General features: G+C 47.1%; 1 protein-coding gene and 1 long non-coding RNA gene across 16 annotated transcripts in view; one reads left to right on the plus strand and one right to left on the minus strand.

The window, feature by feature from the left end:
* TEAD1 (TEA domain transcription factor 1) overlaps positions 1–23,645 on the plus strand; it is a 259,997-nt gene that overhangs the window by 140,387 nt on the left and 95,965 nt on the right. The gene's annotated exons all lie outside the window — the stretch shown is intronic.
* LOC123791654 (uncharacterized) lies at positions 4,446–10,501 on the minus strand. Of its 3 annotated transcripts, XR_006779470.2 has the most exons (6): positions 10,355–10,501; positions 8,540–8,626; positions 8,282–8,422; positions 6,665–6,800; positions 6,089–6,156; positions 4,446–5,245 (listed from the first exon to the last, which is right to left on the minus strand). It is a non-coding gene; the product is annotated as an uncharacterized LOC123791654 (long non-coding RNA). The 3 variants fall into 3 exon arrangements; XR_015721529.1 differs by lacking the exon at positions 6,089–6,156; XR_006779469.2 differs by lacking the exons at positions 4,446–5,245; positions 6,089–6,156; positions 6,665–6,800 and having other exon boundaries at positions 8,077–8,422; positions 10,355–10,500.

Consider the following 23,645-nt stretch of genomic DNA (forward strand, 5'->3'; position numbering starts at 1 on the left):
TTATGATAAACATCCACTCAAAACCTTGGCTTTCTCACCCTGACTGTGAGCTTCTTGAGGACGGGGGCCAGTTTCTCTATCCTCCTGGGGTCAAGGCGGAGGAACTGAGTGTGCGTAGTAGCCAGGTGGCCAGGAATGTGGTGGTTGGCGCTTAGGGCCTCCGCAGTGAGGGGAGGTTGAAGGCCACGGGGACATAGTATCAGGGCTCTGGAGGGACACTGTGTGCCGGGCTGTGGCGCATAAACTTCTCCATCAGTGCAGAGCCGGACGGCAAAGGTTTTACGTGGAGCCGTGTGTTGGGCTGTGATGTGATCCAGTTTGAACCAGATCTGCTCAGGGCCCTTGCCCAACAGTAATTTCCTGCAGCCCCCAGGGCGCTGCTGTTGGGGGGCGTGGAGAGCGAGAGCCACAGGCCCCCCCCCAGCCCCCACCTCCCCTCGGGGGCGTCCAGAGCCTTCCTGTCTAATAGAACTTTGTCTCCCGAGAAGAAAGGCTCAGTTGTGTTTCCTTTCTTCCTCTCCTCCCGCCCCCAAAGCGTTCTCCTTCTCACCCAAACCATGATCTCAGACCTTCAGAGTTACAAGTCAGACATGTCACGGAGCTTCTTTGAGATCAGTTGTCTACATGGGTGATGAAATCGAAACATCCTACAAGAGGCCTTTGGAGCAGTCTCGGCATGGGAGAGGAAATGCGATTACATGAAAAAAGTGGGATACAAAGTAGTGCCTGGTCCAGGATCATGGATCGTGTTACAGGGGCAAGGACCAGACCAGAAGGGAACCGAGACAAATGAAATCCCTTGGCTTGAGGGGGCCAGGGGACTGTAAGTGCAGGTTTTCCAAATTAAAATAAGTTCATTGTTAACACTGATTTTCTTGGGCCATTGATGTACATTGGTTTAAAGAAATCAAATGTGAATAACTATTGTAAGATGGCAGGCGTGGGTGTGAAAACCCAGCTGAGAACCCAGGAAGGTATATTGTACATCAGTGTGTCCAAGGCTGAAGGCAGGAAGGGCTTGGCAGCAAGGGAAGTGTTTGCAGCTGTTTGGGGGCACTGTACCTCTGTGTGCTTTGTTTCATCTTTGCCTTGGTCTCTCCCCTACCCTCTCTGCCCTTAAACTTGGGGAACGGAACTCCTGCTGCTTTCAGGGCTTCCAGAAGCAGAGCCCCTTTTCTTCAGTTTGTCCACTCCTCTGTCCATCCAAAGCCAGGTCCCCTGTGGGGTGACTTTCTTCAAGGTCGCCCGCACGATGAGCCATCCAGGTGCTTCAGTGGCACGTGGGCTTGCAGACCAGTGATTTGCCATTCCGTATTGTGAATATGCAGGAGGCCAGAGTTTTGAGCTCTGGCCCCAGTCACATCTCTTACTTTCTTGCCCTGTGACCTCGGCCTAGGTCCTGAAACCTTTCCGAGCCTTCATACTTTGAAAAAAGGCTTAATCGGGTCCCATGAAATGATACAGATGAAAGCATTTAGAAATTGTCAAAGCTGTATCCACCTGAGAGAGAATACTTTTATTTATCGTTGCATCATATCTTTTTTTTTTTTAAAGATTTTATTTATTTATTTGACACACAGAGAGAGACAGCCAGCAAGAGAGGGAACACAAGCAGGGAGAGTGGGAGAGGAAGAAGCAGGCTCCCAGCGGAGGAGCCTGATGTGGGGCTCGATCCCGAAACACCAGGATCACTCCCTGAGCTGAAGGCAGACGCTTAACGACTGAGCCACTCAGGCGCCCCCGTTGCATCATATCTTAGCGGGCCAGAGAGGAAAGTTAACTTCTTGCAGAGCTTAGTTTCTTCAGTAAAATGGGAGCCTGACTGAGGCCTTCCCTGGGAATTCCCTCAGTGTGCACATGGACATTCAGTACCTCGTCTCTGTGGCCCTGGGGGGGTTAGATTATCTCTGGGATGGAAGTAGGCTGCCTCCTGTCTTGTGAGGAACTTACGGTCTAGGGGTAGCACTGGGTTTAGAACAGGCACCTGCGTCCTGCAAGAGGGTGGCCTGTGAACGGACTGCCGGCCGCATCTCCTTTCATTCATAGCTTATCTCTTTGGATTCCACTCGGCCACGTGGACTGGAATTGTAGGTGCGAGTGCATTGTGTTTCTGTGGTGTGTCAGAACCGTGTCACCAAAGAGATGAAGTTGGTAAACAGCGTGGGCATCCTGGCAGATGAGTGGGGAGCCCCGATACCGCGAAGCTCGTCAGGGCCGAGTCCCTGCTTCTCGTGGGAGTGGAGGTAACACAGTGCCGGGGAGACGCTCGGGTGATGGCCCCCGCCCCGGCGGCTCAGCGCTTTGCCGCTCCGGTTGTCCGTCCAGGAAGTGTAATGACAGAAACAGGGAGATCAAAAGAGACAAGAGGAAATGTTAGCAGTTACTTCTGTGATGGGGGAATTCTTTTGGACATAAGAATTTCATGTTTTTCGTGTGCCGCTGTCTTGGTCTGTTCGCCCTGCTGTAACAGAACACCATGGACCCGGTGGCTTTTATACAACAGGACCTTACCTCTCACAGTTCTGGAGGCTGGAAGTCTAAGACCAAAGCACTGGCAGATCGGCGTCGAGCGGCGAAGGCCAGCCTCTGGCCCATAGATAGCTGTCTTCTTGCCGAGTGTCCCCCATGGCAGAACTGGGGAGCACTCTGATCTCTTCAGCCTCTTGGAAGGGCACTGATCCATGCTTGAGGGCTCTGCCCTCCTGACTGACCGCTCCCCAAAGGCCCCACCTCCAAATACCATCACTTTGGGGATTAGGATTCAACAGGAATTTTGGGCGGGTGGGTGACACAAACATTTAGTTCCAGTGTGCACATTGAGAAAACACGTATGTAAATTCTATCATACTAACATTTTTACAGCTCTTTGTATAGATGGACTTGTTTTAGTCCTCACAGCTATTTTACGAGCCGGGTCCTGCTGTGTTTGGTTTAATAGACTGGGAAATCTGAGAGACGTGGAGATCAAGTCCCAGAACTAGGAAGTGCAGAAGCTGGAATTTGAACCAGGCACTGTGGCTCCAGAGTCCCTCTTACCCACTACGCCAGTCAGTTTCAAGTTAATGCCCTCCAAATATGCTGGGTATGATGGTCTCCCCCCACGTGATGGATTCTCGTGCGTTCGGCAACATGTAACATGTGTGCCACTGTGACAGGAAAAGACTCTCAGCTAACGGGGTCCTAAGTTAGAGTCCCACGCCCAGTAGACTCTCTCCATGCTCCAGGGAGTGTGTGGTGATAGGTTCCTTCTGAGCAACGCCCAAGTTACACGGCGAGCCTCGTGGAACCTGGCTGTTTAGGTGCATTCTTGGGGCCCACATAATCTCTGGAGCTTGAGCAGCTCTGCCTTTGTACCCTGGGGATATCACAGGCCACGGTTCATACTGCTTTTTCTCAACCCGGTCGTAGACATCCTCCTTTTCTATGCAACGTATAGGATCTGGCTCCTGGCTTTTCCAGCACACACATGCACACACACACACACACACACACACACACACACACACTCACGCACAGCTCCCAGTACTCCTTTCTTGCTGATGAAAGACAGCAGCAAATGATCTGGAACCCTGAACTACCAGCTCTTCTGGACAATCATGATTCTTGTCTTCTGACTCCATGGGGCTAAGGACATCATAGATACTCAATTGAAGCTTATCGAAAAAGGCTTTATAGAAAATGCATCCTATTTTCACATCTTTTTAAGTTATTGATCAGCCTGTGTGGAATCTGCGGCCAGATACGAATCGGCTGAGCATTGGTAAAGTGTGTCGGGGTGCCCGCCTGGGTGAGCACATGCTCTCACTGGACCTCCCGCCTCCTCTGTCCACCTCTCCTGCTCCCGTTCTCTTCCTGTGTTCTTTGCACTTCCTTCTCCTCTTTTCTCCTCTACCTCACCTGCAGGGAGTGTCAACGTCTAGTTCCCCACACACTGGTCCTCTATCAGTGAAAGCCTAGAGCCCCCCACTCACAAGCGTGGAGCAGTTACTCATTGTTTTGCTGCATATCACGGTGCGCCTCCCTGTTGCCAGGTGTGAGCTGTGGGAGAGACAGGTGGTGTGCGGTGTCCGCCCCGTCCCATCCTCTCAGGGTGAGAGCTGCGATCATTTATTCCAAGCCTTTTCCATCCTTAGGCGTCTCCACAGGAGGCCAGTGGAAGCCGGTGGGATGGAGGCCTTGCCTGTGAAGTGTCTCTCCTGAGAGGGGGAGAGGGAGGCACGTAGCTGGAGGGGCTGGGAAGGTGGTCTTGTGCACAGGTGCTTTGCTTCCAGCTAAGCAGGGGCCTGAGAGCTTTCCCCAGCCATGCTGCCTTGCAGAACGGTGCGCGGTAGAGCTCTGCTAAAGGAACCCGCGTTTTAGGAGCGCCCTCGTTCTGGTATCAGTGTTGTTGCACAGATAAAATTAGCATCCATATTAGTAACGCCCAGCCCTAAGAACCATGCAATTATCTCATGATTTTATTTAATGACTGTGCTCTTTTCAAAGCTTATTGGGGTAATCTTCAGAACATGTCCTGATTACATGTTGTACGGACTACAGAACAAGTGAACTAAAAAAAGCAATTTAAACCTAGCTCCAGTTTAATTTGTAGTTTTTACATTTCAAGACAGCATTCTTAATAGGTAATTGTCCAGCCCCCCCTTTTTTTCTTTTTTGCACGTGTCAATTTTCACTTGTTCTGTCCTTTCCATTCCCCCAGCCCGTCTCATCTTTGATAGAGCGAGCCGCTGTCCTGGTTCTCCCTCACCTTGCTAATCAGGCCGCCTCCCTGAGCTCTTCAGGAAATGTTTAATGACTATAATAAGACCTTGCAGGACTGTCATGTGGAGCCTCGGGGTCATTCTAAATGCAAAGCCAGACTGCGGGCGCTTGCCGGCTGTGTGATCCTGGGCCGTGTACTTGACTCCTGAGCTCTTAAACACCCTTGCTTATAAAATGCTGCCACTCCATACGTGGGGCCTGCTTCACACCGTCGTGCTGAGATTTACAGAAGTCATTCTGTGAGAAGCACCTGTCGGAGCAGGCATCCGAAGGTTCTTTTCTAGGGCCGGGCAGGTGCTGAGACTGCCCAGGCTGCCTCCCAGGTGGGCTGCTGGGGTCCTTCCAGCAGACCCTGGCCTCCGTGCTTTTCCATCCAGAGATGCTTTCTGTAGTTGGGAAGCGCAGGAGGGAAAGGGAGGGCAGGAGCTTCCTTGACACAGGTCATCATTTCTTCCTCCAGATCATTCCGATAGCGGATTGAGCTCTGTGTGGGGAGGGGTGCAAGGCTGTGACACGCACACCACTTGAGTCACATGCTAGTGTTACGTGACAAAAGCGTGAGCTGTGATGGGATCCAAAGTACCATTAGCAGAGGGAAGGCAAGGGAAACGTTTGCTTGGTACTTACGAGGTACTGGGCACAGGGGTGAGGCGGCTGAGAGGGACAGGTGCAGTTGGGGGTGCACAGAGTGTGAGAACCGGGGATGGGAACTGCAGGGTTACTGTGGAAAGTGTGGTAATATGTAGTGCCAGTGAGCCAGGGGCCCTAGAGGAGCCCCGAAGTATTGACAGTTTTCCCTTTAGCAGACGGAGGTCCCCCTGCCCCACCCTGAAGGAGTATTTCTTCTGATTCTTGGGGAAAACTAAGTGATTATGGCTTTCCACCTCTCTGAGATATTGGAAAAGGAGAACTTCTATAAAATTAGGGAAATGAGCTCCAGTTCTGCCCATACGCTTTGTTTTTTTCTCTCTCTCTGGCTAGATTTTAAATCCTTTGAGTGAGCATTTTATTTTGAAATGTATTTCCTACAAAATCCCTACCTGTAACGTCTAGCTTGTTGTTTCACTCAGATTGAGTGCACTAGGTAAGTTACAAATACCCAAGCGTACACTGTGGGCCCTGGATTCTGCATACGGTAGGCATTCAGCCATTGTCTGCAGATCTGACCGGTCTGAGAGTGTAAACAGTAGTCCCTGCAGGCATCTGCTGCAGTCGAGGTTGGCACTTGTGCCCACGGTAGAGTGTGAGTGTGTCAGAGCCCGTTTCCCCCAGCAGTTGGATTCTGAACACCCCTCTGTGCCTCTCGCTGGGGCATTTGAACTTTTACCTTTCAGAGGAAACAAGGTCTTTGGGGCCAGCGTGTCCTTCCAAACAGTGCTGGATGCTGTGTCTGTCCTGGAACCAAGGTTTGTTTTTTGGTTTCTGATTTAGAGGACTCGGCCTGCTTTGTTAAGATAAGGGACCCGTTGTGTGAAAATAGCTGCAGGGGAGCCCTGACTGGAGGCTCCTCCTCTGCCAGACCCCCACAGCACCCCCACCCCCTGCTGGCTTTAAGGTGGGGGAGGGTGGGGGCCAGACTGCCGCCACCCCCAGGCCTGGGCCCCTGGGTGAGTGGAGGGGGGAGACAGTTGCTGGGGCTGATCCCTTGCCTTGAGAGCCCTGCTGACCTGGGGGGCTGACAGTGGTGCCCCTGTTTGCCCTTTCCTAGGTCACCTTCTTCTCCCCATTGTTCGCAATCAGTGCCTATTTATCTATTAGTAACTTTTTATTTGTTATCTGTTAGGTGACATTTTTGGTTCTCTGTTCTTAATTTAAAACACACATTGATTTTTTTTTTTCCAAGTTGTAAGTATGTTTTTCATTTGTGTGTGATCATGGGTCATCGGTATAAGAAAATATTTACCCAGCTCTCTTCTGTAAGGTCCTCAGGAAAGCTCGAGTAGACTCCTTTGTGCAGATGATGACTGTGCTTCCTCCTAAGAGCTGGAACACACAGGGATGTCCCCTCTTGCCGCTTCTGTCCCAAACTGTACTGCAGGCTAACGTATTGGAGACATTCGGTTTATACATGACGAAGTGAAACTGTCTTTATTTGCAGACAAATTAAGACTGTATGTAGAAAGTCTTAAGGAATACACACACACACACACACACACACACAGCCCACCCCACAGCACCCCATAGCACACCACATGGTTTGGTGAACCTCCCAGGACTAGAAAGTTCAGCCAGTTTTCAGGATACCTGCCAATATACCAAAATCATTTGCATATACTAGCAAGACACAATCTGAAAATGAAATTAAGAACACAGTCCCATTCAAAATAGCATCAAAAAATAAAATTCTTAGGAATAAATTTCGCAAGAGCGTTACAAGACATGTACACTGGAAACTATAAAATATGACTGAGAAAAATTAAAGAAGAGCAAAATAAATGGAGTGGCAGTCCGTGTTCATGGATTGGAAGACAGAGTGTTGTTAATTCTTCCATGTTGGTTTATAGGTTCAGTGTAATCCCTGTAAAAATCCCAGTATGCTGTTGTTGCTGCTGTTGTTGTTTTTAATTGACAAGCTATGCCTAACTTTTTACACAGAAATGGAGAGTGCCCGGAATAAAAACACAGTTTTGAAAAAAGAAGTTAGGGGACTCATACTTTTAGGTTTCAAAATTTACTACAAAACTGTAGTAGTCAAGACTGTTGTTACTGGTGTAAGGCTAGGTTAATGGTACTGAGTCGAGAGACTAGAAATTAACCATTACGTTTATTGTCGATTGTTACTGTTGTTTTTATTCCTACAAGGATCCCAAAACAATTTAATAGAGAAAAGATAGCATTTTCAACAAATAGTGCTGGGACAATTGGATGTCCACATGCACAAAATGAGGAATTTACACCTTACCTCACATTATACACAGAGATTACCTCAAAGTGGGACCTAGACATAAATGTAAAAGCTAAAGCTAAATCTTCCAGGAAAAAGCACAGTAAACAATCTTTATGACCTCGGGTTAGGCGGAGAGTTCTCAGATATGAACCCAGAAGCACAGCTTGCCAAGCTGCTTTCTAGAAGGTTGGATAGCAGTGCCTATGGGACCATCTCAGTATACCTTCGCTAGCATTTAAGATTGCCGTTTTAAGGGGCGCCTGGGTGGCACAGCGGTTAAGCGTCTGCTTTCGGCTCAGGGCGTGATCCTAGCGTTCTGGGATCGAGCCCCACATCAGGCTCCTCTGCTGGGAGCCTGCTTCTTCCTCTCCCACTCCCCCTGCTTGTGTTCCCTCTCTCACTGGCTGTCTCTCTCTCTCTGTCAAATAAATAAATAAATAAAATCTTAAAAAAAAAAAAAAGATTGCCGTTTTAAAAATCTTTCTTTATTCAGTGGGTGAAAAGTGAACACATTAGGTAACTATATTCTCTTGTTCAGAGTAAGGTTGAATTTTTAAAGTTTACTGACCAACCACCCAGAATTAAAACTCTCTGGGCTGTTCTAGATCTTTGTCCTGTCTTCTCCTAACCTACCAAACTTCTCAGGAGAAAGATTTCCTTGGAGAAGAACATGAGGCTGTTGTGGGGCTTTGTACTTTGGATTACACTTTTCCATGTCAGCCGTGGGTCCAGTGGGGTCTGCATAGAAGGAAATCCGTAGTGGTTTTTGCCCTTCTGCAAAGGAAATAGTGTGAGTGAGTAGTTGTCAAGAAACGAACTAGAGTAGGAAGTGCACTCAGACCAATACAATGATCAGGTGTGATAAGAGCTCGCGCGGCGTTTGAAACCAACCTGCTTGGGTTCACGTCATGGTCTACTTCTTACAGCTGTGCAAACTATGGGCCAGTTGCTTTAGCCTCCTCAAGTCCCTAATTTTATCTGTAAAACAGAGATCGGAAAATTACTTTTCCCTTAGTGGTGCTTTGAACATCAAATGATGTAATGCGTGTAAGGGTTTAGCCCTGTGCCTGGCATACAGGAACCCATTATTAATTCATGTTGTAGATTGGATTTTAGGTCCCTGGGCTTGGAAGCCTGACTCCTGAAGCTTCCCCAACAGGGTTTTCCCAGGCATAGCATGCAGAGGCTTCTTTTCAAAATACCACTCATTCGAAAGGTCGGGAGCACAGTCTTTTTGTCATTCCAGACGTGATTTCCTTTGGGGCTGCTGTGCTCCCTATGGTTTGAATTCATAGAGTAACTAACTAAAGGGCAAGAGGGAATTCGTCTCAACTCTCTGTCTCCGAGAATACCTCTGGGTGCTGGTGAGATGCCACTCGTCAGTTGTATTACTATTGTTTTTAGGGCTGTAAGCTTTCTGGATAGAACCCAGTGGATTTTCTCGAGTGCAAAAGAATTAAGTGAGGTGAGGGAAAAGCATTTAGACCTTATTATCTCCAGCGGACCGTGCCTACTCTCACGTTAGCCCTAAACTTAGATATCCTGCTTCTAACTAGCCTGGGAGCTCTTCACAGCCGAGAACTGTACCTTTTACTTCTCTGACTCTCTAGACACCTGCCTCAGTGCTCAGCAGACAGTCAGCCACCATGAGATGCTGGGGTTGTGCCTGGCGCTTTCTGAGTTTCCAAATAGACAAAGTTCTGGAATCTTACTCGTGTCAAATGAAGTTCAGAGACATATCATTTCATTCTCTCAACAATGCTTGGTGGGGGAAGGTTCTGAGATGACAACATTTATTGTCTGTATTTTACAAATAGAAAAATTAACTTTTCTATTACAAATAGAAAAGTTAGCGCCTTGCTAAAAATGACAGTAGCTCTTAGGAAGGGAGAGCAGAGATTTGAACTCAGATCAGATTGACTCTGGGCCGTAAGCTTCATGGTACTTATGGTTCAGGGTGTCTTGGGCCTCAGCGACGGCCAGATCAAAGGGTTTTGTCTTAGCGACAGACCACACATCCTGCTTGCTTCCTTCCAGTTTTGCTGGGGAAAGAAAAAAGTTTTTTCGCATTCAGTATGCTGGTCCATGAAAAAAATCCTAGGACCAAAGGTATTTTTACTCCTGGCCCCCTCCGCCCTCCCCTCCATCCCCCCAACTCTCTGGACAACCGTGTACGGACTTGGACTTGACATTGTCTTTTGCCCTCTTTGTGCCAGGACAGCTCACATGGATGCTTTTGTCACCATTCTTCCTTTTTTTTTTTTTTTTTTTGGCTGGAGTCGTATCCCTAGCCAATGAAAAAATAAAATGACATTTCCTGGTAATGGAAAGTAGCAGTTGGTGAAACTTTAGAAGAGAAGTGTGGTGTGTGTGTGTTTCAGCGAATCAGAAATGGTCACAGTAGACTGAGCGGTTGGTTGATTTGGCTGAAGAATGCATTTGCTGGCATCACGATTATCAATAAAGGTCTTTAAAAACCCCCAGCTTGAGGCTTGAGGGCCGAGGGCGCTGCCGTGCCACTGCTCCAGGATGGAGCTCCCTTCCGGGTGGACACTTAATTCACGAGTACGCTAATTATTCATTCTTCCTCGGACAGCCTGCGTGCACAATTGCCCTGCTTGTTGGGCGCGCAGTGTGGCGGCGGACAGCAGGCCTTTTTCTGGAACTGATGGCGCTGTATGTTCATATTGTTCTTTATGTACTTACTTTATAGCTTATGCAAGCAGACATCGGACTCAATTAGCTTCTTGTCTTGCGGACTGGGCGCTGCTGTTCTAGAACCGGGTTAGAAGGGTGTGCCGGAGGGCGCCCAGGCCGACCTCTCTCCTTTCTTTTTGTGCTGTGTGGGCTGGTTTCAAGTTACAGCCTTTTTATTGGCTCTTCTTTGCTGAACCTTGGTTTCAAAAGCTGGCATTTGTGAGCTGGATTTCTTAAAGGCGTAGCTTTTCTTTTCACAAAACCGAAGCCAAGAACATACATGTAGTCCACCCCACGGCACTGTGATTTTTTTTTTTTTTTTGGCCGAATGCTGCATGTTTTTTTTTTACAGTACACGCTAACCAAAAATCGGAGCGAGTCGTTGCTCACCGGTCTTTCCCCGGTGGCCATCAGCACAGACTCTGCAAGAGGGTTCTTGCTCTGTATTTTTTCTGGATAATCTTACTCCTGTCTTAGTTTTCCTCTTGTGTCATTGCTGTCTTCGACTATGTATTTTGTTTGGAACCTGCCTCAAAGCCTTTTGGGAACGAGTCAGAGTATATATAAATTAGTTAAAGTCTATTGTATCCGTCCCACAATCTGTTTCTGCAAATGATTGCGTTCATGAAGCGTAGAGTCATGCTTTCCGCTCGTGAGGATTTGTACATCCTGGAAAGAACACTGAGCCCCCCCAAAAAGAAAAAGAAACATTTCTTTCCCGCTCCTTCTTGCCATCTTTTCTGTGCTTTTAGTTCTGCAGCCTGCTGAACGTGTGTAGTGATGGTGGGTGTGGAGGCCCCCGCGTTGGAGGAGGAGCCCCCCCCCCCCCCCGACCCAAGTGCAGCGGGCAGGATTACCCAGCGCACTTGGCCCCGGTTGACCACCCACTTCTGCCTGGCAGAGACTCATGGTTCCTCTTGAATCCTAAGAGCCTTTCATGGCACCTCGCCCAAGATGAGAGTTTCAGAAGATAATATGAGAAAAATGAATGAGCAGATGAGCCCACTTGACCTTTCCCCTCCCTTGTGTAAGCACCCCTCAAACCTCACCGGCGGTCGGGCATCTTCCCCCAGCCCGTCGGTGGTGCCGTGTCGCTGTGGTCACCCGGGGACGTGGGTGTGCCTTGGGGAACAGCTGGATCCCCCGAGCTGTCAGCGCCAGCTGTGATTCAGGCATACAGCATTGCCTACCCTACTGTTTGTCTTCAGAAGAAAAGCTGAACCCAAGAAAAGGATCTGGATTTCTTCCTTATTCTGTCGACTTTGAGCGTCGGCTGATCATGCTCGTTCTGATCCTCGAGACAGTTTTCCTCCTTCTTCTGTGTATGTTTTGAGCATCATCTACATTCGAGGCTCTGCCTCAGCTGGGAGACGGGGAACCCCCCAATGTCATGTTCTGCTGCCCCTCACTACCGTTGTACACGTTGGGCGTGAACTTGGGTGTTTGCAGTACGCTCATCGCAAAAGCATGTGCCACGGCCTGAGGACGGTGCCTGGCGCCTTACCTGTAATTGCTTAGGTGATCAGTAAGGCAGGACAGGACATACACGTGTTGGCATCGTGAGACTGTTGAGGCCATCTTTTCTTCCCCTCCATGACACTCACCACAAGACATTTAAGGGCTTTTTAATGAAAAGGTTGGGCAAGGAGAGAGTTTGTAGCTGTCTATTCAAAGAGGGCAAGATCGGAGTTTGATGAGTTGTGCCTTGGGAGTGGAGAGATTGAGGGAGAACAGGTTCAAAGACATGGAGGCCAGGGGGATCAGAGAAAGGACTTTGGGGGTGGGAGAGGCCCCTGTGTCATTAGGAAATGGAGGAGCTTAGCCTTGCTGAAATTGGAGGAGGGAATTGAGAGAAAGACAGGTGGTTGAGAGTGACAATGACCACACAAGGAAAAAGAACATGCTGGAGACTGAGCTGGGCCTCACCTCCTTTGGGTCGGGAAGGCCAGAGGACAGCCTGCCCTGCAGAGATTCACAAAGGCTGCTGGGGGGTGCGGGAGTGTTCTGATGGACAAAGTGGGGGTGAGCAAGGGCACGGAGGTGGGAAGACCCTGTTGTGTTTTAGGGAGTCAAATTATTCTTACATGTCTGCAAATTCCAAGATGCGTGGTTTTTCCAGTGAGTTCTCAAGCACGTTTCTAATAAAAATTAATATAGACTGAATTCTAAGACATGAATTTTTTTCTAGTACTATTTTAATTTCTGAGTCCCTTAGTGAAATCAGCACTGCTCATCTTGTGATTTCTCTACTTATATTGTATCTACGTATATTGTCTTGGCAGGAAGTGGGCCGCCCCCCTTTGGTTGGCTTGCCTCATTGTTGGGCTGCCTGGGCAGTTTGCTGCGGATCTCCAGGGCTGGCACCACAACCCCGAGTCCTGGGCCCTAAAGAGGACTCAGCCCAAACCTGGTCATCTGTTGGGGCAGCCTGAGAATTGATCTGTCCTCATCACAAGCCACCGAAGGGGGGAGGGCTTCACCCCGTTACCTCCTGGCCTGGAGATCCTCATACTCGCAGGTGCACAGGGAGTGGTGCCCAAGGTCGCAGAGCCTCATTGCATGGGGAGAGCTGCCCTCTGTGCCATGCAGCCCAGCCCCGCGTGCTCTTCGCTGTCTGCTGCTGGTGTGTGTTTAATAAATAAGACCTAGAATGTGTTCATTCTTTAAAAAAAAATCTGTTAATCTGTATGTAACACACACACACACATATACACACACATGTTTTTGCACATTAATTATAAATGAATGCTATGTATATTATATCCTAATTATAATTACATCACACACACACACTTTAGAGACCAGTGTAAAAGTGAAAAAAGCCAGAAACAGAGGGAGAGGGGGTGAGCCACCCTCCACACCCACCCACGGTCTTCTTGCCTCCACTGTTTCTCTGGCCTGGCCTTCCGCCGTGGCCCTGTCACCTGACCCGAGGGCCCTGTGCTGATGGTAGGAAGGTGGCTCTACCCCCCACCCCCCACCCTTTGCGAAGGCCACTTCCCGCCGTTCACTTCTACAAATGAAATCTCTTTGGCCCATGAAGCTCTCTCTGCCTGAAATCCCTCCCCTCACCTGCGCTTCAGTCACTGGACTTACACCCCCCCCCCCCGTGTCTCCCTCCCTCCCTCCCTCCGGCTCCCTTCCCGCTTGTCCCGCTTGCATTTTGGCTTTCTTCAGGGGCTCTCTCAAACACCGCTTCTTCCGTGGACTTTCCTGCAGAGCCGGCTCTTCCCCTGGCCGTCCGCCACCTAGAGGCCTTCTCCTTTCCCTGAATTCCCCCAGTGACCTGAGCTGATCTTAGATCTGCTTTGTTTACCATTAATTGGGTGCATATTCCCCTCAAACTCCTTGAGGGCGGATGCTCTGCCTCATTATCTTTGTGTCTCAAAAATTTTTGCTTTCATAGAGTCAAGAAATACTTGTTTGGATTAGTGTTTTTTATTGATTCTGGAAAGTTAGTGTTTTTTTAAGCAAAAGGGAAAATATTGTAATCTCCAGTTATGTATAACTACTTAAATTGGCTTTATGTATTTAAGCTTCGTGTTGTACGTATTCCGTATTTTCTTATTGAAATATGCCACTTTCCTTTTAAATAGGAAGGAGACGTTTGCACTTCTAATGGGTATGCCAGGCTGGGGATTTACTGCTTCCGGCAGGCATAGGAAGCCTCCCCTGGCCTGCTGATTTATAGCACTTGGGCTGACTGATCCTAGAACAGTCATGTGACTCGCCCAGAGGCACACAGTGAGGAAGCCCCAGGTCCCAGATTCCCACCCACATCCGTCCGACTCCTTCCCGTGAACCACACTGCCCCCTAGTAATGATTAAGCTGGTTACTGTGGACACACAAAATGCATTAGGACAAGTTTACGGTTCTGAGCTCTCTCTGTGTTGGAGCTTCATAATTTGGGGGCATATAGGATTGTCTGTCCCTAGATTAAAAGTGAGCCAAGTAACAAAAACCAAGATGGAGCAGTGTCAGAGATAGTCACTCAGGAATCTAGACTCAGCAAGGGTTATAAAGTCAATGCAGACGACTGGGGGAAAATGCTCCAAGTTTTTGGTAATGGTCTTCCAAGCCAGACTGCTGCTTAGTAAAACAAGGGAAAAGCGGTTATGTCCCCAAGGCTCTGTTTAATCTGTACATTCTTAGTAAGACCTTATCTCCCTCCTCTTTACATTGAGTTTAAGGTTTCCTTTTGGTCCCTGCACTAATCATTAATAACTATACTGTTGTCACAGCTCAAAACTTTCCTATTGACACTTCAATCATTTTTAAAGAGCTTGAATGTTCAACCTTTATAAAGCTAACCTTTTGCACTCTATTAAAATTTAAGAACCGCTTGATTCTCTGTGAATGCCCTAGCTACTGGATCATGAAAGCATTACCTTGTGCCAGGGGCATGATTCAGTACACTCATTCCTTTTTAACAAATAATAAGAAGTTTGACTTTTCATTTACACATCCTGCCAATCGCTAACAAGTTTCCATCTCGTTCAAACACCAGATTGATCCTAAGAAATTGAAAATATTGATTTAACCCTCTGTCTGATTTGTACTGCAGGCACCTGCTAGTGCAGTCTTAGCACATTACAATTGCTTGGCTGTAATTCCTCAGGGGACCACTAATAACTACCACATCTGTCTTTTCATCTTCCGAAATTATGCTAGCAGTTGTCCAAGTCAATTGTGATTCATTCGATACCGCTCTCCTTCAAGACATATTGCAACCAAATAGACTTGCTCACCAGTAATATATCTGATGACATAGTTAGTTCTCGTTAATTGACAGAATGATTCAGGCTTTTATGGATGGCATTAATTGGTCCCTTGTGTCCATGCAATAATTGACCAGACAGAAGAAGCAGCATTAGCTTTCACCCAGTCAGGAGAGTGTTGAGATGAGGTAAATGTGGTAAGGATGACAAAATGTCTGTATTTTTAATCAAGACTTTATCAATGAATTGGGGGGGGGAAGCTTTGGGGGGAATTCAGATCATCTTAATTATGAACATCGCATTCCGACCCGCAGAGGTGTGCAGAAATGCGGGTCTGCCTCTCCCCTGGCCTTCTGGTGTTGAAATGTCTTAATACAAGGTCCAGCTCGTAGGTAATAGATGCAAGGCAGGAAAGTGCTGTGTCTGAATTAAGATAATGAAAACGGAGAAGGATAAACAGTGCTTTTTGACATTTATCATTAGTAGCCTAACAAACCAGGCACGTGAAATCTGAAGATGGGGAATTTGTCGTGCCTCTTAGTTAGTGAGCCAGTCAGCCCACAGAATGTTGGGATAAGTTGTCTCATCTTCTTGAAACTTAAATTTACTCCTGTCGCTATGCTGCTGAGAAGAGCTGTGCAAACCTTTTAGAGTTTCTCATGGTCAAAATGAAAACACCCACAGCCTGTCACCATGGTTGATTCCCCTGTTCTTTTAGCTACACAGCATCACTCGGGATTTCCAAGGTCTACGATGATTTCGCCATTTTCGAATTTCTCCGACCAGGTGTGTGGCTTACACATTTGGTTCCTTGTTTCCCCGGCCGGAGCTGGAGCCAGACCTTGAGCAGGGGCCATGTCTGTGTACTTGACACATATAATTATGTAGAGACTTAATAAGTGTTTGTTGAATGGAGTTGCAGTATTACATCTTGAGGAATGAGAATCTGAAGTTTGAATGGAAGAAAGAAGACGTGGATAAAACTGGATGTCAAGCAATATGTATTATAGCCAAAGTCAACAGGTGGCTGGCAAGCAGCATTGGGGGTAATTACGGTTTGGAGTGAAACGGACCCTTGGAGTTGTGAAAGAAATTAGCCAGATCCCATTCGGAGAGGAGAGGGTGAGATATGGGGTAGGCAGAATAGATCTTCTAGCATTTGATTTGCTTTAGATTATTCACTCTCTTTAGGTCATCTGTTACTTAGGCCTCACGGGGGCTGGAACAGATATCCATGGAAGCCTTGGACTTGAGAATGTCTGACACAACCTCCTTTTAAGGGCAGCACCATCTGACAGACCTGGGCTCAAACCCCAGCTCTGCTATTCATTCGCTGTGTGCTTTGAGTGAGCTCTCTAACTGGTGTGAAGCTCAGCTTTCTCGTCTGTAAACTGGGAGTCATGATAGCAGCTGTCTTATAGAACTTCTGTGATAATGCAGAGTGGAAAGTGTGTAGCGTAGTGGCTGGTACTCAGTAGGCATTCAATAAATGATACCTATGACTGGTTAAAAATGTTTTGATTCTCCCTTCTGAGAATTCAGAAGGAAGGTGAGTTAAATATAGGTGTGTGTATAGAGGAAGTGCTTTAGAGTTTCGTGATTTTTCCCCCCATGCCTCTAGTTGCATCAGATATCAGGTCATTGTCTCTGTGAGATCACAGGTCACTTCCATAGGACTCAGAGCATCGTGTCATGTAGCTCAGAACGTAGCAGAGGGAGGACAGGAGGGGATGTACCAACACTCGGAGGTGAATATATGTAATAGCAAACCTTGTTTGTTTGTTTTCTCATACTAGAAAGCAGCCTAGAGATAGTATTTGGTTTCCACTGAATTGGGGTAGGCTCCCGATCTAGGTCTAGCATTTCATAGTTAACAAGACATTTTCTTATTCATAGGAGAATGGATTTGTTTGGCAGTGAGATTTTAAATGGTTGAATTTATACAGACAAACCTCGGCTTCTGACTTCTGTCTGGCTTAGAGGTGTGTATTGTTTTTCTGTTACCTGCCGGTTTAGCAATCAGACTTCCTCGACAAAGAGGCAAACACAGAGACCTCGTCTTTGGGAAATTAAGGCTGGTACTTACCCGTGGACTTGACTGACACCGCACCTTTCCAAATGAAAGGGTCGGCACACAGTAGGTTTTTAATTGTTGGATGGATGGATGAACGCCTTAGTGCCGCTATCGGAGTTTCATTTGAGAGTCCTAAATCTTCTTCTGAAATGTCACTGTACCTGCAATGACGAATAAAGGGCACTGGGTGTAGTGTAAATGAGGTCAGTGAGATTGATTCCACCCAACCCCTAGCTGGGATCCTTGCGTTGCAGGAATGCTGTTTTATGTTGGAGCAGAGAGGGGGCGTCATAATTTTTGAACCTAGGTGACTTGAGGGCTAGAGTGCTTGGCACCGGAAGAAAGAAGAAATAGGATTTGGAAAAGAAATAAAGGTAGGTGGGAGGAGAACTAGGAAAAAACCATTGCTTCCTCCTAGATCGGGGAGCAAGTGGATGAAGCCCCCCTTTCCTTTTGGTGCCTCGGAAAGGAAGGACAGGTGGCCTCTGTTTGTAGTCTCACTCTTACGGGTTGGATAGATTTTTGTGGACTGGTCTTGGGTTTATGAGCTTAACAAGATTTTGTGGACCAGATGGAAATTGTCTTTCCAGGGGCAGTTAATACTACCTTTCAATTTCTGATTTCAAGCCACAGAAAACAACCCGTTCTTGTGCTGGGTACTTCCCCTACTCTTTTCTCTGCCTAAAGGGTTATTTTGAGAAATCTTCACCATATTGCAGACAATGTGGGGGAAAGGTGGAGAGTAAAGGCACATTTGTCATAAGAAGAAAAGGTAGGTCTATTTTTCCCTTGGCAGAGATCACCTTTGAAAAGTGTTGTATTATGAAATGCAGTTTCCTTAAATACAACCCACTCAGCCTTAATGTCTGCTTTTTTTATGTTCAGCAACTAAGCCCAAGTTAATTAGTGCTGCAATCCCATAGTGACTCTCTCGATCCAGGCACACTCACAGATACCCTAGTGCATAAAGGCAAACAACTTAATTAACTTACTCTCCATCCATAATTATCTGGAAATTAACTATTTATAATGTCCAAGAGTTTACACTGCAAGCATATTTTAAAATCTGCTAAGAACAAAAAGGACCAACATGGTTGGTTACCTTCTCATCCCGCTCTTTGCCTGCTTGGCCGTTACTGTGAAAAGAGGCCACTCCCATCATACTCTAAGGCTGTGTGTTTGAAGTTAATCTTGATTTCTGCAAACACTCCGCATTTCATATATTTTTAAAGATTTTATTTAGGGACGCCTGGGTGGCTCAGTGGGGTAAGCGTCTGCCTTCGGCTCAGGTCATGATTCTTGGGTCATGGGATCGAGTCCCACATCAGGCTCCCCGCTCAGCGAGAAAAGAAGAAAAAGAAGAAAAAAGAAGAAAAAGAGAAGGAGAGGGAGAAGCAGGCTCTCCACTGAGCAGGGAGCCCAATGTGGGGCTCTGTCCCAGGACCCCGGGATCATGACCTTAGCCAAAGGCAGACGCTTAACCCACTGAGCCACCCATGCATCCCACATTTCATATTTGCTGTTTCTTATTTCAAGATGTGTTCGTTTCTCATGGAGCCCCTCCCCCACGTCAGGCCTTGGGCCCTCAGTAGTGGACAGGACAGGTGTGGCTGCTGCCCTCACTGAGCTGAGAGTATCTTTGGAGGCTACATAGGCGTTGTGTTCATCTGCTGCGGCTTCCGTAACAAAAGACCACAGACTGGGTGCCTCAAACAACAGAAATGGACTTTTCTCAAAAATGGATTTTCTCACAGTGTTGGAGCTGAAAGTCCAGGATCACAGTGTCAGCACATTTGGTTTCTCCCGACGCCTCTCTTCGAAGCTTGATGGACAGCCACCGTCTCACTGTGGCCTCACCTGGCCTTCCCTCTGTGCACGCACATCTCTTTCGTCTCTTCCTCTTCTTAGAAGGACACCAGTCATACCGGATTAGGGCCTCACCCTTCTGACCTCGTTTGACCGTAGTTACCTCTTTAGAGGCCCTGTCTCCAAACCCAGTCATGCTGGGGGTTAGGGCTTCAGCTCGTAAATTTAGGGGTGGGTGGGACCCACAGTTTAGTCTGTAAACCATGTTAGTTGTCAAGGGCTGTCTGAGATGGGAATTGACATGGAAGTGGAAGTCGGCCAGGCAGAGACGGAGGGGAGAAGGATCTCAGGCTACATGTTTGAAGGCCCAGAGGGCACAAGCGAGAATGCAGCAGATAATTCAGTGTGACTGGATTTAGAAATCGCTTACTTTTTTTTCACTCTTGATTTCGAATGCACGCACACACGAATTATAGTCTTGAATTGTATCAGCTCTGTAGAACTCAGCGTACCTTGTCCTTGGATTTGTGAGCAGTGCGCAGTGTGAAAATGGGATTTTATCCATGGAGAGTCAGGGTTACACAATGGGATTGACCAAGTAGCCTTCTCCCCACATACCTGTGCTGCTCTGGTTGGGTTTCCGGTCCGTCCTCTCACCCACCCACCACTAGCAGGTGCTGTCCCCGTGCTGGCATTGGGTTCAGCAGGTGGACATGGTGGGGTTTGACGGATTCCCCAAACAGAAAGTAGGAAAAATAAAGAAAGGGAAAAACCCACCCATGATACCTACCACCCAGAGTCAACCACTGTTAGCATTCTGTGTATTTCCTTCATATGAGTTTTTTATTTTACAAAGTTGTAATTATCCTCTAATGTATATTTTATTGTGCTTTCTTCATGTAAGGCATAAACGTTTCCTATTGAATAATACTTTTAAATACCTGCTTAATGTTCTGTCCAGAGAGAGTTTAACAATTTCTTATCTTTAGTTTCTCTTATTTTCCCCCACTAAGATAACTGTGACAGATACCTCTTAGCAAATTTTTTCCCCAGTATTCCAGATTATGTCCCTAAATTACATTAGAGGCAAAGATAGTTTTAAGGCTTTTCATACATATTATCAAATTGTTGGCTAGAAGTGTTGGATCAGAATATCCGTGCATTCGCTCAACAGCAACATGGACTCTTGGGAACAGAGAGGATTATGGCTGTATTGCGTTGCATTGACTTGACTGCCCGCGAGGATGAACCTTTTCTCATTTTGTTAAATCATTTCTGTTTCTTTAGCGAGCTCGGCTTCCAAGTCCCGTGACTGTCTCTCTGTTGGTGCAGGGGTGCTTTACGGGGGAAGGAGTGTTCGCCTTTCCCCGGTCTAACTGGCAGCAGTGAATGCTGGAGGCACATGGGCCTGTTTCTGTTTGACTGAGGGGAGTGTGAATGAGAAATCATAATGGTAATGAGAAATGAATTTATTTACACCTAATTTTGGATTCAGCCAATGCGTAGATTGTGTTTGTGATGTGTCAGATACTGTGCCCACTGATTTCATAGGAACGTTCTTTACTGATCCTCATGACTGTTCTGTCAGGGAGTTTTAGGCACTCTTTACCTATAAGTAAACTGAGGTTCAGGTTAAGTTCAAACTGAATTTGAACCAGGTGTCCCTACACCTCGGCTGGGGCTCCTTTTTCTAAACCAGCTGCCTTTTCTATAAGATCCAATGTCTGTGTTTTTGTGCGAGTATTTAATCCCGCCATTTTGTGTTGGCCCCTGGAAGACCATGCCCCGTGTTAAGCTGCCCCTGCAGGAGGTCACGAAGAGACAAACACAATTCCTAGCGGTAACAGTGATCCTGGGGATCGCCCTTGGGTAAGGACAGACTGAAGACATTGGCCTTTCTGTCTGGAAAGAAGAAAGTTGAAATGGAGACATAAAGGAAGCTTAACATTGTCATGGGTAAATGTAGATTTATCCAGTATTTTCCTAAATGCTTGAATGTAGATGCCATTCGAAATTACAAAGGAAGATTTTAGGGCAGAGGGTTGTGTGATACATTTTCAAATCTTGTTACTCTGCGTATCTCAATAGCTGAAACTTCAGTGATTCCAACATTTTGTGGATGAAGGGATGATTCGTAGAAAATGATTCAGAGAAGCCATGTAATTGGAGAGAAGACGCTAACTTCTTAAGGCTGAAATTATGGATGGAGGACCAGAATGCCTCCCTCAGCAGAGAAAAACATCGTAGGTGCCCACACTGAGCAGCCCAGGCGGGCTGGGCCTGAGGGGTGAGGCGGGAGGGATGAGCCCTTGGACCTCCTGTAGCTGACTCTTCCCGGGATAAAGCAGGGACTCACACGGCTGCTTTCCATCCTCATCTTTCATGTTCAGGGACGCACTGTGGATCTGCCCAAGAGGAGTCATTTCACCTCGTTTTTACCTCTGCTGTGTCATCAATCTGGTTGAGGAGATATTTCATTCTTTCTCTTCAGAGGAATTTTGGAACCTACGGGATTTTGAAAGCAATCCTGACAGGCAACATACCCCTACAAATCCCAAGAACAGAAGTGTTCAGTGTTGAGGTGGGACCTCCTTTAGTGAAGCGGACTGCATTCGAGAGGAATGTGTGACAGGCTGCCGCTGTGGAGGGGCACTTGGAACAATGGATTGTCTGTGGATAATGTCGAATGTGGACATGCTGCCTGGCGCTGAAACCCTCCGATGCTCTAGGGGAGAACAGCCTTTACGTTTTGATTATGTAATGGCGACCAGAATAGCCTCTGGGACGTAATGCCGCGTGTATCCGGATTAGTTTTTTCTTTCTAATTAAGAAGAATTTTGGATTTAAATCCTGCTGGAAGCAAAGTTTAGGGCCTGTTTTCATGCATTTACTAAATGTTAATGATGAGATGCACTTGAAAGAGAAAATTTAACATTCGAGTAAAAAGTCAATACAAAACAAATGTTTATTGTAGAATGCATGTCAATTGAATATTGCCTCAGAGTCGGAAGTCCTTCCCCCGCTGTAAACTCAATGAGTGGTGTGGCCGTGGGCCTGTCTTTTGACTTCTCCTTGCTTTAATTTTCCCACCTGCAGAAAAAGTTGAAATTCTTAGATGAAGTTAGCCCTCAAGTGTCTTCTAGGGCCAAACATCTCTGATTTTCTTTAAGACAGTTCTTCTAAGAGAGTCCAGGCAATATGGTGACAAATATTTTCATTGTTTTTTGTTGGTTTTAGTAATAATATTTTGTAATTAAGAGGCTTGGGTAGATGAGAAACCACACACATGGCATAAAAGGGTTTCTCAGCAGACACTCTGTGTGGCTCAAAGTGGAGAAACAGGCTTATAAATTTTTCTTGACAGAAAACATGTTACCACACAAGGAAGTCATGAAAGACCTCTGAGCAAGTTTTTTTCTTCGACTTGGGAAAATTCCCAAATACTATATTCTTTTTCTAAGATAATGTTTTCCTTCCAACTTACTTATTAAAAAAAAACAAAACAAAACCTTTTTAAGATCCTCAGCTTCAGAAAGAAGTATGATGCACGCTCTGTGTGTATCACGGGTCCAGTCATTCAGGCAATGTCCACTGATCATCTCGCAAAGTGCTGGGCGATGTCCTGGGGCCTGGGGATGGAGGCATGGTGGGAAACAGCCCCTGACCCCCTGTACCCTGGACACTGCTAGAGAAGGTGGTTTGGAAAAAATGAGTTGGGGGTGGTTATGAGAGCAGGAGAGCACAAGGAGCTGGAGCAGGGAATCCCCAGGCGTGGGTTGTGGAAGGCTTTATGGACAGGCTGCAGGGGGCTCCACGAGCTGGGACTCTAGGTGCAGGAAACTGTGCTGACACAAAGTCCAGGGATGGGAAGGAGGCATCGAAGGCAGCGGGAGAAGACTTCATATTTTGATTACGGAGGATCACTCTGGCAGTAGCCTTACAGGAAGGGTGAGAGTGGGGGAAATGGAAGAGCAGGAAGCAGTTGGGAGGCTACTTCCTAAGATTGGGAAGGAAATGGTGAGGCCTTGGAAAAGGCGGGGGGGGGGTTGCAGGTGTGGATGGGTGTGAGGGACAGATGTGTATGCAATTGCGTGTTTGTATATGGATTGTGTAAGGATGGGGAACCAGAAGAGGAAGCCAGACGTGACTGTGGGGTTTCTGACTTGTGGGAGTTGGTTGTATCACCCCTGGGAGACTCACTGGCAACATGTCACTCACATGTGACATCTCTAGCGGACTTGGAACCTGCCGCCCCTTTGGTGGAACTTCTAGAAGCAGTGACTAGAATTGAGGGTGGTTAGCCGGTGTTACGCCAACAGATACTTATTTTGCTGACAGATGTTTTCAAACACGCATGATGCGTGCACACACAGTCTCCCTTATGCACAGACACACATACACACGTGTTGATGAAAATTTTCACGAATTTAAAGCACGTGTAGCACACAATCTACAAACACTAATAAAATGTACGGTGCTTTTTGGCGTAGATTCCATGTAGCCGGTTGATGCTCACAGAATGCTTTCACGATCATCTCTCGCGGTCTCAGCCAGGCCGATGGCAGTGAGCAGAATGGAGTCGCCCTGCACTCCCAGTCTCTGCTCAGGTCTGGGAAGGTAGGCCTCCCTGACTTACTCTACCAGAGGGCTTCTGGACACAGGCCTGCTTTGTCGACACTCTCCCCCAGACCACACACCGTT

This window comes from Ursus americanus, chromosome 24, assembly GCF_024610735.1.
Source record: "Ursus americanus isolate L20-20 chromosome 24, mUrsAme1.1.p, whole genome shotgun sequence".
NCBI classification, from domain to species: domain Eukaryota; kingdom Metazoa; phylum Chordata; class Mammalia; order Carnivora; family Ursidae; genus Ursus; species Ursus americanus.